At 39.8% G+C, this 16,778-nt stretch overlaps 2 non-coding genes across 2 annotated transcripts; one reads left to right on the forward strand and one right to left on the reverse strand.

Annotated features, from left to right (window-relative positions):
* Positions 1-7,680: 7,680 nt before the first annotated feature.
* Positions 7,681-7,763, forward strand: trnas-cga (transfer RNA serine (anticodon CGA)). The gene has a single exon. It is a non-coding gene; the product is annotated as a tRNA-Ser (tRNA).
* A 6,442-nt stretch (positions 7,764-14,205) lies between these two features.
* Positions 14,206-14,277, reverse strand: trnae-uuc (transfer RNA glutamic acid (anticodon UUC)). The gene has a single exon. It is a non-coding gene; the product is annotated as a tRNA-Glu (tRNA).
* Positions 14,278-16,778: the final 2,501 nt, after the last annotated feature.

Raw genomic sequence — 16,778 nt, forward strand, 5'->3', positions numbered from 1 at the left:
TACTGTACTGTTCGCTGTGTTTACCGAAATAAACTTTTTTATGCTGCATATTGACTATAAAAAGTGGGCCTACACTGAGACATTTTACAAAAGGAGAAATGGCTCATTCTCCAGAGTCACTGTCATTCATATGGTGTGTTCCATTTTGATGATTGTGTTTTCAGTTTTGCACTTCAGTGTGCTGTGAATGCTTGGTAGTGTGCAAGCAAATGCTTAGTTGTGTGTACTCAATGAATGGTATGTGTGTGTCATTTGAAAATATGGCTGTGTGTACCAAATGAACAGTTAAGAGATTTATTGGCAAAGAGTCATCTTGCAAAGGGAGTGTCAGGTTTAGCATTTTGTGTGTGAGGTTTTCAGTTTTCTGTCTGCAGTTTGGAGAAAACCGTTATTGTTTTGAAAAACGTGTTTTAACAATTGTGAAAAACTGTAAAACACAGACTGGAGTAAATCAAAGCCTTTTTATTTTAATGTATGCAGACGAAGAAAGCCTAGTTTTTAAAAGAGTTCTCTCACATGCGCACAACCAAATCCTAGATATACTTTATCTTAAGATAATTGTTTTAAGGTTTTACTTTATATTTGTCAATAAAACCTGAACAAAGTAATCAATTAACTAAACTTCGAACATGTCTCAAGGACATAAAAACCTGGATGACCCGCAATTTTCTCTTATTAAACTCAGACAAAACAGAGGTTATAATACTTGGCCCCAAACACCTTAGAGATGCATTATCTAATGATATAGCTGCGCTAGACGACATTGCCCTTGCTTCCAATGAAACAGTCAGGAACTTGGGAGTGATCTTCGATCCTGATTTATCCTTTAATAGTCACTTAAAACAAATTTCTAGGGCCGCTTTTTTCCACTTGAGTAATATTTCAAAAATTAGACATGTCCTTTCACAAAAAGATGCAGAAAAACTAGTCCACGCCTTTGTTACATCGAGACTGGACTATTGTAATTCATTATTATCAGGCTCCAGCAGGAAGTCGTTAAAGACTCCACAGCTTGTCCAAAATGCCGCAACACGTGTCCTGACGAGAACAAAGAGAAGAGAGCACATTTCTCCAATATTAGCATCACTACACTGGCTTCCAGTTAAATCTAGAATAGAATTTAAAATTCTCCTCCTCACCTTCAAGGCCCTTAATAATATAGCACCTTTTTGTTCGTTTAAAAGTAGGCTCAAAACCTTCCTTTTTGATAAAGCTTATAGTTAGAACTAATTAGTGCACCAGAACGTTACTTCTATTTTATGACACATGACACACGGAGCTTCTCTTTCCAGCTTCTCCTTCCTCTTCTCCATCCCTATCCCCCTCCCCCGGAATCCCTTTGCTTTATCACCCACAGATCCAGGGCCTCTGTGGCCGCACCATGGATTGCGGTTTGTGCATCGCGCACCGGGGGTCGCGGTGTTGGATCCAGTGTGGCGGATTCTGAGTCATGTGGGCTGATCATGGTGCTGGTGGTGGACTCTGTGTCGCGTTGGCATTGGGCACGGGCGGTGGACCAGGACCGCGGTGGTGGCTTGTGATGGGTCCTCCTGGTGGGCGGCGGTGGACGGTGACTGAGGACTGGAGTGGCGTCTGGTCTGGATGGTGGATCGTGGTCTAGATGGTTGTTGAGCATGGACTGCTTGCAGCGGGACTGCTTGGCATGTCATGTTGGGGTTGTCCTTCGGGATGTCTACCGTCATCAATGCTGCTAGAGACTTTGATTATTGATGATGTTCTCCTGCACGTGGCATCTGTTGCACTTCTGTCTGTCCTGGGAGAGGGATCCCTCACATGTGGCTCTCTCTGAGGTCATGCCGCAGCCGCAGCCTTTTCCTCCTCTGTGGATTCCCCCTCTCACCCTCACTCTTCTTCTTTTTTGAGCACAAGCTCCATTTTGGTTGAAAACAGGTGAACTCAGCTGCTGCATTTGTAAAGTGCTTGAACCTGATTGGTGTGACTACAATTAAGCAATCATGTGTTTGCACACCTGATGGCTGTGTTTAACCAATTGGCCCATAGGGGTGTTCATTTGACTGTCAGTGCTTAGGAATTGCAAGGAAGTGACTACTTGATATACTTCTGTGTCTAATGTTTACAAGTGTGTTTAATGTTTTGCAGATCACTGTGTGTATTGTTTTGGAAAAAGTGTGAAGCTGACATTGTGTTTATCGTGGTGCAGATCTGGGCCCATGTTTTGCTCCTTGAGTGTCAGGTTTTGATAATTGTGTAATAATTTTGCTTGTAGTGTTTATGCAGTCGAAAAAAACTGTAAATTGTGTTATCACCACCAGTACATACTGGTAAATCAGTGAGAAAACATAAGAGGTGCTCTTTATTGGCCAGTGGCTGTTTAATGAACTGTAATGTGCACATTGTGTTTAGACTCCATATTCCATCCTACCTAATACCCCTTCTCCATTCGGACCCAGCCGCAGCGGAAGATAAATCTCCGCGGGAGCCGCAGAATATGCTTCCTTGTTGTTAATTGAGATTAAGTGCTTACATTAACATTCTCGGGCAGTGTTTGAAAGCTCAGGTGCGTGCCAAGTCCTCTGGAATAAGGATTAAAGTTACAGAGACAGTAAAGTAACTATGGCATGTCCTGTTGAATCCAGCCTGCACACCCTCCACCTCCCCTTCAGACAGATCTCTCGTTTCACCTGTATTTACACAGACAAGACTTGCGCTTGGGTTCATACGGTGGAGAATAAATAGTGAGTCGGATTGTCGGCTCTGTTGAGTTTCATGGGAAACGGGGGGGGGGGGACTGGTTTGAGTTTCAGAGAGGGAACTCAAAGGAAGTCATAAAGCTAACTATCTTTAATGTGAGACAGTGGATGATTAGAGCTAAATAAACAATGTGGGAAGTTAGAGTTTGACTTTTACTGGTTGTGCGGCCAAGTAGGCTCACTGAATCAAATTTATAGATTTTTCAGAATATAATAAGGTATAGTACATTTTCTGTTCTCATCAGTGCAGTTTGGATTTGGAATATATTTTAGTTCTACTTACAACAGTCTAGTTAAAAAAAAGAGCAATCTAGCTGAATAGATTAATAGATTGCATGAAAAGATTTTCTAGCAAGGTTATGCAAAAATATGATGCCAAATGTAATAGATAATCTAAATTTCACAATAATATTGCCATTCCCATTATACTGTGAGTAACACTACAGGGGGCCTGCATGTCTTAAACAATGAATGTAAATAAAGTCTAAACTGCACATGTCTAAATTCAATCAAGATGTATATAATTGCACACAGTCCCCTAAATATGCTATTGCTTTGATGAAGAGCTGTCAATTATTCCCTGGGAAAACAATGAAAATAGTTAAAGACCTAAATAACAGGATGGCGAATACAAATTGCCGAAACGAGTTTCCTCCGTCAGGTTACTGTGCTCAGCCTTAGAGATAGGGTTAGGAGTTTGTACATCTAGAAGGATGCCCAAACTCAAGTAGACCCACTTGCTATCAGTCAATCACTTCATGTAATTAATCTGTGTCAGCGAAGCTGTTGCTGGTTGTAGGTGCTGTGGGTCTGCCACAATCAGACAGGCTAACTGTGAGGCTCCGCAGCAGCTTTCTCTCGTCTTCCTTTTTATCAAGGACTCCATGACAGAACCAGGATGTTGAATGAGCCTTTAAACTCCAGCAGTTATCAGCTTCATGTCAGAAACCAAGCCCCTGGGCCCCCACAGTAGCCGGCCGCGATAGGGATCCTGCCTTGTGTTAGCGTTTATGCGTGCGCTATCCATCTCTCTGGGTTTCTGCGGGGCCAGTGGTCGCAGATCGCTTACAGCTCAGGAGAGTTTGCCGGAGCTCTGTGATGAAACATACACGGAGCAGGAACACCTTCACCACGCAGCAGCAAGGGGTTACTAATGTGATACAGATGGAATCCATGCTGGTGGCTTGATGAGAGGTGGCCTGTGATTGGGAGATCCAAATCCCTGGTAGTCTGGACCACAATTAAATAGCGCCATCCTTCGTAAGTGTCGATACCCTTTAGATGGGATGTTTGTGGTGATTGGGAAAAGGTACCTGGCAGACATACGTGAACTCTGCTCTATACTAAATATATCTGATGTAGTTTTATGAACGATTTCTCGGTAGTCCTGAAGAAGTTACACAAGTATTTGTATGTGAAATCTTAGAAAAATTTTATTACAAAGAAGGGAAAGTGAAAAATGCCATGTTGCAAGGACCACCCATGGTCAGCGTGATGCATTCTTTGAGGAATTGTATGTAATTTTGGGCAAGCTGATGTCTGTGAAACTCCTTTCCGTGCAACAAAAGAATCATTTTCTGATGTTTGTTGACTTAAAAAAGATCCAAATTAGTGGCTTGCCAACATGACAGTCACCCTGGTGTCACTGGATGTTAACTCTGTGATGCAGATATTGCCAGGGACAACATACAATCATCTACATGGTAGCAAGTAGAGTGGAAAAATCTGTTCAAACCACAAACGGAGTCTTTAAAAGAGGTTGTGTGTCAGCGCAGCTCATGTGTCTTTGTATGTGACACAGAAAAATATTCTGGTGACAGAGTTTGTTGTCATTTTATTTGACTGTTTCTGTGCTGTTTCTTTGGTAAGGCTTTGACATTTTAGGCTGTTTTAGCTTCTCCCCCCCCAAATATTCCTACTCATCATTCAGTGCGAGCCTGGCAAGACTACCAGCATATTCTCCCTGGCTGTGATCTTGAATTTGATTTCATTTTCATACATTGCAGATGTTGAACTCACATTTCTTTCTGTGAGCCATGGAGGCAGGAACACACGTGGTTTATTAGGAACAACTTGGGTTCTGCTTCGTTGAAAATTACCAGTCCACCGACCTGTCCTCCAGGGATGTAGCCGCGCAACGCCCCTTGCCTTCCCCACCGGGCATCCATCCATGCCCAGAGGCCCCAAGCCAGGAGAGCCGGGCAGAGCCAAGGAGTGTGGGGAAAGTCACCTCATAGAATATGTGTCATGTCCTTCTCCCTTATTCATGCGAGTCCCAGCCTGGTGGAGGGTAACACAAACAGGCAAACAGCAGGGGGCCACTGGCGCCAAGACAAACAAAAGGGGTTGTGTATTCGCTACAAAGCTGCACACGCACAGAAATGCACAAAAATATACTATAATCCCAAGGCATGCGTATGATTTTATAACCAAGGTTGTCTCTGAAAAACTCCCAGCGAAAATGTACATGAGAGAAAATCCTCCACCAAACAAACGTAATCGTCACAGTCAACATTGCAAACCAATTTGGTGAGAGGAAATAAACCGAGTGAGTGAGGTAAGCACATAACCACTGACAATGTACACATGAAGGTTTTTTGAGAGAAGCCATGAGCAGGAAAATGAGCCACATAAATGCACTCACACCCACACAGGCCAAGTCATCTACATCATCCCAAGGTGCAGCTTCGTGTTTCGTGGAAGGAAAAGTGTCTTCATGGTGGAGTGTCACCTAAACGGCTGTTGAAATGTCAGCGGCTGAATGTGGTGCTGTCATGACGCAGCAGTGCCCCACTGGCCTCCTTCAGGACGGCACAGATACAGCTTTGTGGTCCTGGCAGACGAGACCTGCATGGAATCCATATTTGTATGTGATGATGGAGCAACTCAGGCTCAGATAGAAACTGCGACCGGATCAGCTTCACATGGCTTCTTCAGTTGTTTATTTTTAGTCAGATACTTGATTTTATTGGTTTATTTACCATGGAAATCTTTCACTTAAATAGTAAAAAGTAGAGCCATTATAGCGAATAAAACCCATTAATGTTTTTGCTTGGTTACAAAGAATCCATGGTTCGTTTAAGGTGAACTGACCAAAGAACAGAATAAAAATCTGTTAATCCTCAAAAGGTTTAAACATGGTTAATCGGGGTTGGCATGCATACAAACAAGCTTATGGTCAAACATGCCGCCACTTAAGCATGTGCCGATCCACACACACACACACACACACACACACACACACACAAGCAGACAGGACCGAGTTAGTGCACTGTACTGACTCTGGTCAGTCTGAGGTCTGGAGCTGAGTTTTCACCTGCTGCCCCTGAACTCAGCACAAAGACCTTATTGTGACCAGTTGGACTCCACTGTTAATCATGGCTGAGATTATAAGACTTTGATACACACACACACACACACACACACACACACACACACACACACTCACACATATACTCATGAGTGGGTTTCTTCCCCCCCCCCTCTAACACGCTTTCACACCAGCATGAGAATATACAGTAGACACATGCATGCTAGAAGTCATGTGGAGGCACTCACACACACATATATACTGTATATCACTGCCTCGGGAAAATTCTCTCAACCTGAGCAATATGATCAGCTTGTACCAACCTCATTCAAAGTGTGACTTGTCAAAAAACGCACACAAACACACACACACATACACACACACACACTAAAGCCAAATCTTAGTGTTTTGAAAGAGGGTCAGAAAGTGAGCGCCGGCCAAATATCCTCATTCACGGTGTTCTAGGTACTAACTTCCATTCAATGTGGACAGTCTAACCAAAGCCTTAAACATGACCTTAACCATGTCCAATTCATGCTTAATCCTAAATTTTACCTAACCACAATTCATGTCTTAAGTCTGACCTTAACCAGGAGCTCAGGAACAACGTTTTGCCTCATGGGGAGCAGGCTACTGGTTTTGAAAATGTCAGTGTTGATGCTGGAAAATGTGCAAAACAAGTTCAAGCACACACACACACACACACACACACACAAACGCAAACACACACACGCAAGCACTCACACACAGCAGTGCAGGCTTAAAAAAAAAACGTAGTTAAGCACTCTGTATAATGTATGCCAATATTTTAGTCACAGTTGCCTTGAAGACGTTAAATGTGATCTTTTGCTGAATAACTTCAGAAATGCGTCGTGAACCATTTTTCAAGAAGGGCCATAGGTAGGGATGACCAGCAGGCTTATAGCACCACCTGCTGGAGAAAGCATGAAGGCACTGGCCCCCATCACTGTGCTGTCACATCATCACATTACTGTAAAATACACATGGTATAAAAACTACTTTGAACATTTTATGTGACAAAAAACACAAAAAGAAGGCGTGCTGAATAAGTTATATATCCAAATGCCGGTATTATAGTAATTTCCTTTGTGAAACAGATTTACTGACTGCACGACTCATACATTATTCTTTCGTATGATTTATCCTTGCACGGAAGGATCTTGTAACCTCATCACTCATGTTGTCATAGAAGTAAGGAAGCAGCTGTCAGCCCCCAGCGGTGTCCCACAGCCCTCCCTCAGTATCATGAAGTGCAGTGTATTTGTAATAATGTAAGGATGTAAGTTATGAACTTAAGAACTGGATCAGGAGCAGTTACACAATATTTCCTCTAGTTTGCTCCTGGCAGTGAAACATTCAGATGATATGATGGCATCCCTGTGATTCAAGGGTTGTGTTACAATCAGCAGGTTGTATAGTCATCTCATTCCGTGCACAATCTGTGATTCGCACTTTGTGTACATAGGAAATTCTACGTGTCTGTCCTCTCCTTACATACAAGACAAATACACTGAAGCCTAAGGAACTCTGGGAAGCTTGTGTTAATATTACCTGATAATTTGTAAGAACTAACAAAGTTTTCATCTGACTTGTAAATTAATTTTCTCTGTACATACAGTTGTTGTGGCCGAGTGGTTAAGGCGATGGACACGAAATCCATTGGGGTCACCCCCGCACAGGTTAAAATCCTGTTAACAACGATCAATCAATCCAGCAAGTATTATTTGTTTAACCAATACTCACAAATCACAATTTGTCACCTAGGCCTAACCAGGTGCTACCCCCGATGTTCTTTACCCTCAACGAGAGCAAGAAAAAAACTCTTATGAACAGTAAAAAAAAACTTAGAAACCTAAGAGAGAGAGCCACATGTGAAGGATCCCTCTCCCAGGATGGACAGAAGTACATGTAAAAGAGAACATCAACAAAATAACATTATTCAGCATTAATTGAAAGAGTACGATGCTGTTTCCATCTATGACATCATGCTGGAAGGTCAGAGCCCTTTCTCAGAGATTCGATACAATTCAAACGAATACAAATGTGTAGAATCCTTAAACACATCCTTAAGAATGACTCTTCAATCACAAGCACAAATTGTATTATTATCCATAGTTTTACAACAAATTGAAATAGTTTACTTCCCATTTAAGGGACCTGCAAATGCTGCATTGCACCTTCGCTGTTGAATTTCCTAATAAAATGGAAGCAGTTCACTGGCCTTGTTTTTCATATATTGACCTATCATTAATCTGAAGTAAAAATGTTGGTGTCACTGTAACTAGTTTTAATAATAATAATCACCTTTATTCACCTACTTACAAGAAATGCCGTTCTAAGTGCTTTACATACAATATAGATTTTTTTAAACATTCGTCAATGTCATTCAAAATAAGTAGAGGACACATATTAAGAAGACATAGAAACATGGTAAAATTACATTTAAAAGACAAGAAATGAGAAATTAAAAAAATGCATAGAAACAGAAACATTTTATTTAGGAGAGGACAACTTTCTGAGTTTCTTCAGCTCTGAGAGACTTTCTGCAGATGCTCTTAGTGTCCCCGATGTGACATAGTTAACTAGTGAGTCAGCTAAGTTGGTCTCAACCCAACAGAGCCTTCTGAATTTATGTGACTGGACGTTTTGAGGGTTTATGAGGGACCCACTGAACAGAATTGGGATTGAATAATGGAAGTCAAGTGATTGGGCATATTTATAAACATTAATCTTCGATGGCTGGGAATCGAACCCAGGTCAACTGCTTGGAAGGCAGCTATGCTCACCACTATACCACCATCACTACATCTGTAGAGAAAAATGCCTTACAAGAAAAGCAGGAGAAGAGAAGAGAAGCAGGCACAGAACTCTGGGCCTTGTCTTTCTAAAACACCCATTGTCTCCTCAAGTTCATGTTCTATTTTTAGAGCTAACTCACAGTTATTAGATTTAAAATGCTCTTTTTTCTGCAGCAGATGAGGCTCTTACTGTTACATCACATTACCAGAGGCTGAATATGAATGGTGAGGAATGACATACTTGTTAGAGGTTTTCCTGTGTGACTGTACTGGGATGGTGGAATGATCGCATTGGTTGGTGATCAGCCTCCCTCACTGGACAAAATAAACATCAGTTCATATCATATTTAGATTCGAGGAGTGAGGTGTTAGTTTATTTGTGGGGCGAACCAAATAAAAACATGAGGTGCTTTTTTAAAGATGCGCTGAGGTGTAACAACCTGAGCTCATCCGATAAGAATGATTTGCACAAACATGTATCTTCTTGTGCTTTTTGATGCCTCTCCTGCATTGGTCATTTAGACATGAGCGTTTTCACTAAGTAAATAAGTCACAAGTTGTCAGACTGATTGGTTTGTTAATTTCAGGCATAATTTTATTCTGAAAATCCTGTATCTGTTGGACCAACAAAGACTCATGTCTGTTGAAGACTCATTCTGTGCTTGGGACGGCTGACCTGACGTGTTCACAGCTACTTCAGTGGACATTCTTGAGGATACTTGACTCTCTGATGGCAGTGGCCTCTTCCTGCTGAATTATATGCCTTGTCATAATCCACATTTAAAAAATGAAGGTGTTGACTTGGTCTCCAAGTTCCTCGGATCCCAAGGGGTAAGTGTTAAAAAGGTGTCACAATTTAACAGAATTAAAGGATGTGAAGTAAACATGTTTGGTGTTACTGTAACTAGACAACAGTCTGCGAGAGGTCTTTATAATAATAATAGTATTTATTTACATGCATACAGGAAATGGCGCTCAAAGAGCTTTACATACAATATAGACAATTTTAAAACATGCTAAAATCACATTCAAAATAAGAAGAGGACAGATTTTAAGGAGAAAAGGGAATCACATCCAAAAGAAAAGAAAAATTAATTAAATGAAATTAAAAAAGTGCATACAAATAGAAAAGCAAGAAAATGATTTAAAAAAAAAAATATATATATATATAAGTGCACCGGAATCTCAGAATTTCTTACGGATGTTGTTGCATCTCTGATAGACTTTCTGCAGATGATCTCAGTATTCCAGAGTGGACGTGGTTAACTGCAAAATCAGCAATGTAAGTCAGTTCAAACTCTTTCAAATCCTTGTGGATTTATATTACTGAACATTTTGGGGGTTTATGAGGGACCCACTGAACTGAAGGAGGTGTTTTGGCATATCTATAAACATAAATCTGCGATGGGTGGGAATCAAACCCAGGTCAACAGCTTGGAAGGCAGCTATGCTCACCACTATACCACCATCGCCACATCTCTGCTGAAAATTGCCTCACAATAAAAACAGGAGAAGAGAAGAGCAGAGAAGCAGGCACAGAACACTGGCCCTTTTTTATGTAAAACACCCATTGTCTCTTCAAGTTCATGTTTTATTTTTAGAGCTAGGTCACTATATTACATTTAAAATTAATTTTTTTCTCCAGCAGATGTTGCTCTTACTGTTACATCAGATTACCAGAGGTTGAATATGAATGGTGAGTAATGACATACTTGTTAGAGGTTTTCCTGTGTGACTGTACCAGGATGTTGGAATGATCCCAGCCTGACCAGTCTCTCAACACCCGATACAGCAGATCATTGGAGGCATCTCGTTCTCTGCCTTGTTTCTACACAGCGCTCTGATCCAATACTCGACGATGTGTGTGAAAACTATCTTGTAATTTTAACTAGAACCATTGATCATCGGCAGTAGCAGGAGTGGAATTGGTGATCAGCCTCCCTAACTGGACAAAATTAACATCAGTTCATATTATATTTGAATGTAGTGTGTAGTGTTAGTTTATTTTTGAGGCAAACCAAAAAAACTTGAGGTGCTTTTTTAAAGATGCGCTGAGGTAATAACCTGAGCTCATCCGATAAGAATGATTTGCACAACTATGTATCTTCTTTGAAATGTGCTTTTTGATGCCTCTCCTGCGTTGGTCATTAAGACATGAGCGTTTTCACTAAGTAAATAAGTCACAGGTTGTCAGACTGATTGGTTTGTTACTGTCAGCATCATTTTATTCTGAAAATCCAGTATCTGTTGGACCAACAACAGGGTCATGTCTGCTGAAGACTCATTCTGTGCTTGGGACGGCTGACCTGATGTGTTCACTGCTACTTCAGTGGACATTCATGAGGATGTTTGACCCCCTGGTGGCAGTGGCCTCTTCCTGCAGACATTTTCGTAAAGAATCCTACGAAATGCTCCAAACGGCAAGTGCGCCTGCGCAGACCTCTGCCGCGCTCTGATCAGGCAAGATGGCGGAGATTGCTGTATTCTTGGTGGAAAACGCTATATTTTAGCAATGTTTCTTAATAAAAATGTTTTTTGATGATATTTATGGCGAGATATGTTTGTTTCAGTTTCAATATTTTCATTCGGTGAACCTGTACGATGTTTGGTTTGTTAGTTATTACGACGATTTTTCACGTGTCTGTCGTATCTAAGGTGGTTGCTATGGACGCTTTTGTCGCTCCTTTCCGTCAAACCGGAACTCTTTGTAAATTACCCCCGTTATTATCTTTCCATATAGTGCAAGTCATCTGTAGAAGAAGGACACACACGATGTGTATTGAATCAGGACAAAATGCCGGTTTATTTTCCTCCCCTCGTCAATTCCTCGCTCTGCAGTACATAAACACTTAATAACCACACACCAACTTCCACATTAAGCCACTAAATAAAATAGCTTAGAATAAAAACATTTTCATTTGTGAAGTAGTCCTTTCCTAATCGATTATTGAATATCATGATGTGAGTTTTTGTAATTTTTATGGATTTTAGTTTCCGTAACACGAGCAGTGCGCCGGACGTTGCGTCATTCTCCTTCGCCCCTACCTCGGTAAGTCCTCGAATGTATTTATATCGCAAATTCTGATACTTACGGATTAAACGTTAAAAAGCTTTCTTTTGAGCATAGTCTCATCACTGTTCTACAGATAACCTGTCCCTTGCTCCTAACTCCGACCTCAACCAAGTCCTTTATAAATAAAACAGACGGCTCTTTTAAGAGCCAGCATCTGTCTGTCGTTCTCACTCTTTGTGTGAGTCAGCCACTCGTTTGTTTGTGTGTGGTTTTTGTTTGTCCGTCTCCCTGTTGGACCTCTGACCCCAATTTTCAGTGGCATACTAAGTCTCTGGTAAGTAGTTCTGTATACACAGCTTCAAAAGTGACCATACATAAATAGGAAGTTTAAACAAGGGGGGGATGCCCCTCTGCGTAATTGCTTGACTTCTGCAAAGCCTGTTATTTTCTAATCTATTTATAAACAGAAATTATCCTGGCTCACATGAAAGTTAATGGTTTAAACCTAAGAATTTACAGATGAGCACTAGAGTCCCAACACAATTGTAAAACCACTTGTGTGCCAGGGGTTGTACATGTTCATCCTTAGCTCTTTATTTTCCATATACTTATAGTTTGCAAAAATGTTCTTTTGCTGTATGTCTCACTAGGTTAATGTTTTCGATATCAAGAACAAAACACGTTGTATTCAAGATCTAGGGACGCCTGGCTACTGTGGCCCTATCGTTAGGGCCACAGTTTTAACATGTTTCATCTGTATTGTTTAGGCAAGATGTCATCACTAGAAGATGCAGAGGCTCATCTTGAAGAGATGAAAAAGGCAGCACAATCTATTATCAAAGAGCTCAACGCAACTCTGGTATTGTAGCACTTTCAATACACTTTCCATTTTTCTGTTTTCATTAAATGATTTGCTATGCCAATTCGATATGGTTTTATTTTCTTTACTTTTGTTTTTTGTCCTTCTTAGTCACCTAAGAAAAAGAGAAAATCTAAACCAAAACCAAAACCTTTGGTTCGATGGAGACAACGGGACAAAGACGGCAACATTGTTGCCCAAAAACGCAAGTCCCCCTCATCAAACTCATGTGGTTGGTTCAACACTCAAATTGGCATGCTGCACAAAGTATTTGCTGAGAGAAAATTGCTTGTGATTGTTGTGAAATATTCCACAATAAGCAAGGTAGGCCATAAATAAGCAGAGTATCTTCTAACTCAAACAGAAGTGTTTACATCTCAATAAAACCCTAAACTTTCTCTCCTCACTCTTCAATAAATGCAACTAAATGTATCTTGAACCAAGGCACACACTTTGGCTTGGTATGAGTTATTGAAACATCGTATTTATTATTATACCTGGGACCATTCACAATAACACATCATACATTTTAATTCCAAGGGTACTTTTAATATACTCTAATGTGAACGCTGTCATAATGTCTGTCTATGTTTTGTTGTCATATACTATGACAACTGAAATAGTAACCTGACCAAATTTGACACAATGACAAAACAGAATTAGTCCAGAAGGATAAACAGCAAAGAGAGCCAAAGACAAGGGCAGTTCCATTGGGAACTAAGAAGATAAGTTGTGATTGACATTGGCACTGCAATGAAATGTTGCAAATTCTTCACATTAAACTTTCTCTTCTTAGCAAAACGGGTCAGATCATCCACTCCCAGTGTTCCTGAGGGTACTTCTGTACAGGTGCCCGATGACCACAAGGAACTTGGTATGTGATCATAGTTTCTATATTTATATTTCTGTGCCATGTTTGATGGCCAAGCCCATAATTTTCCTTAACAACACCATTTTCTCTTCCTGAAACAGAGAAACCAGTTAAAGAACTTCAGAGTCTCCTCAATGCTGCAAACGATGACACTGATGTCATTCATGATGACAGCACACCCACAACAGCCAGCGACTGGAAGACATGAAATGGTGCTCAAAGTGCTTTACGTACAATAAGGTTTTGGAAATAACATGCTAAAATGTAACTCACAATGAGAAGAGGACATTTGAACATGTTCAAATTACATGTAATATATGTATAAAAAAGGAAAATAAATTAAATTGTATAAAAAAAATGCATAAAAACTGAAAAAAAAGATAATGATTAAAAATTAAAAATGTATATAGCGCAGGAGTGTCTGATAGACTTTCTACAGATGATGTCAGTGTTCCAGAGGGGACATAGTTAACTGCAGAGTCAGCAATGTAAGTCAGGTGAAACCCATTCATAACCATGTGGATTTATGTGACAGTTGTTTGGGGGTTTATGAGGGACCCACTGGAGAGAAGGTGTTTTGGCATATCTATAAACATAAATCTGCGATGGCTGGGTATCAAACCCAGGTCAACTGCTTGAAAGGCAGCTATGCTCACCACTATACCACCATCGCCACATCTGCATGAAAAATCCCTTAAAATAAAAACAACAGAAGAGAAGAAAACAGAAGAGAAGAGAAGAAAGCATGTAGCACTAAGCCCTTTTTTTTCTAAAACACTCATTGTCTCTCCAAGTTCATGTTCTATTTTAGAGCTCGCTCACTGTATTACATTTAAAATTCCCTTTTTTCTGCAGCAGATGAGGCTCTTACTGTTACATCACATTACCAGAGGCTGAATATGAATGGTGAGGAGTGACATACTTGTTAGAGGTTTTCCTGTGTGGCTGTACTGGGATGGTGGAATGATTCTTCTACTTGTGAACCCACATGAGTAAAATAAATTCCATGTTAAAGAGGAAAACCAGCATGATGATCATAACACTTTACTGTCTCTTTGTTCACTTTTCAACAATTCACATCCTGCAGAAGAAAACAGTTTCCTACCACGTGGAAGTGTATAAGGAAACACATGAAACCAACAACCTGCCTGCTGCAACAGTCGTTTTCCTACACAAGACATTAAAAAATATATGTATTTACAGAGTGAGAAAATTTAGTAAGTCCTAAAATCTTTCTATAATGGTTACAACTAGTGTGTGTGTGTGTGTGTGTGTGTGTGTGTTTAGCCTTTACAAACATTCGATTGGTGTTCATGTTCAGTGGTCCTATGTGACAATACTTGAATTAGCCAAAAGGTGGCAGTAGGCTCTTTGTCTGGCGATGGCCATTTAAGCTGACTAATATTACCACTATTACAACTTTTAACCAATTCTGTATTTCACATTATATATTTGATTTCATATAAAATACCTGACTTACTGCTTGATATGTGAAACACTGGGTTGATTTGCAGTAGATGACTTTGTGCTCTTCTGCTCAGGTACTGTTTCAATACATTACAAAATGTACTGCAACCATCGTTCAGTACTAGTACAGCTTTTCTGTTGATAACCAGCGGTCAAATAGAGGATTTACTGCAGTGTATATTTGTACTGACCAGAGTGAAAAAGACGGCTTAAGTAAAGTCACTAATCAAAGATACAAGGGCTACATTGGAATAAAATATAGAGTTAATGTACTTTAATGTAAATTAAAAGTTAAATTACAGCTCCAGTGAGCATCAGCATCGAGCCATTCAAAGTAATCAGTCATTTTGTGATGCACTCAAGTGCTGGGACAGAGCCAGGAGCAGCTGGAAATACTGCCATCCATCTTTAGAAGGGTCCTGTGATTTGAATTATAATTGAATTCATAAAATCTATTATGTATATATATTCATTTATCCTACTACAGAATTTGATGTAAACCACAATAAATTGCAGCTCTTTTCTTGGATGTCACACAGAGCTTGTTTCTTTCCATGAGAATGTTTTACTCATCGATTTAAACTGGGATTTTAATGCTTGCTCGCTCAGTTGAATAATCTTCTTTAATCAAATGCTTTCTTTGGGTAGTTATTTTACAACTTATGTTTATTATAATAGTATAATATTATTATTGTAGGTTATACATTGGTATATTTCTCAGAATCTGGGCTTCATATTGAGACCAGTAGAGTTGCAGTAGGGCAACACAGGCCAGTCACAGAGGTCCCAGAGATTCCAGGTTCCCTACATGTCAAAGGGGTTGATGAATTTGATCAAGTACTAATGTTTTGGGGGGGGGAAATTGACTGAGTTCAAGAATAGATTTCCCTTAAACTAATGTCTTGAAGGGTCTAAAATTAAATGTCAAGCTCCAATCGATTTCTTGAGTTTATATTCTGCTCACATGGGAAACGTTCTACAGAGTTTTACACACAGCTTTATGCACTATACTTGGTGGCAGTGGTGGGATGTAAGTACATGTACTTTGTTACAGTACATTAGTAAACTTTTAATCTATTTATACTCACCTTAAGTACATTTATTTTGGGGTTGTTTTTGCTTTTACTCCACTACAGCTTTTAGAAAATATCTCTACTTTCTAATCCACTACATCTTTACAATGCATTCTATTACATGTTCTCATTTTTTTAATATTTCAAAACAAAATTAAACCCTTCAAAGCGCCCCTGCAGCTGCAGCACTCACCTAAAATACACCACCAAGACTAAGTTATAATGAAGCAGTATACCACTGTATTAGAGATCACACTCAGCAAGTACTTTTACTTTAAATTCTTCAAGTATATTTAAAAGCAAATACTAACTTTTACTCAAATAGAGAAGTTGAATGCTTTACTTTTACTTAAGTTTGTTTTTATCAATAGATTTGTCTATTTTGAACATTTGATGTTAAAGGTTTTGCTGAGCTTTTTCTTAACTGCATATATTTTAATTTTTATTTAAATCATGTTCGGATTAAAAACCTACCCTTTAAACTTATTCATCTGTATTTTCACTTTAGTAAATGTGAACTCGAAGGTTACACAAGTACACATCACATGAACATGTTAACACAACCATGGTTACAAGAAGATTTTCAGACAAGAACTGAATATAGTTGGCCTTTATTTTTTACCAGTATTTTTCA

The sequence above is a fragment of the Platichthys flesus genome, chromosome 21, assembly GCF_949316205.1.
Source record: "Platichthys flesus chromosome 21, fPlaFle2.1, whole genome shotgun sequence".
Taxonomy (NCBI): domain Eukaryota; kingdom Metazoa; phylum Chordata; class Actinopteri; order Pleuronectiformes; family Pleuronectidae; genus Platichthys; species Platichthys flesus.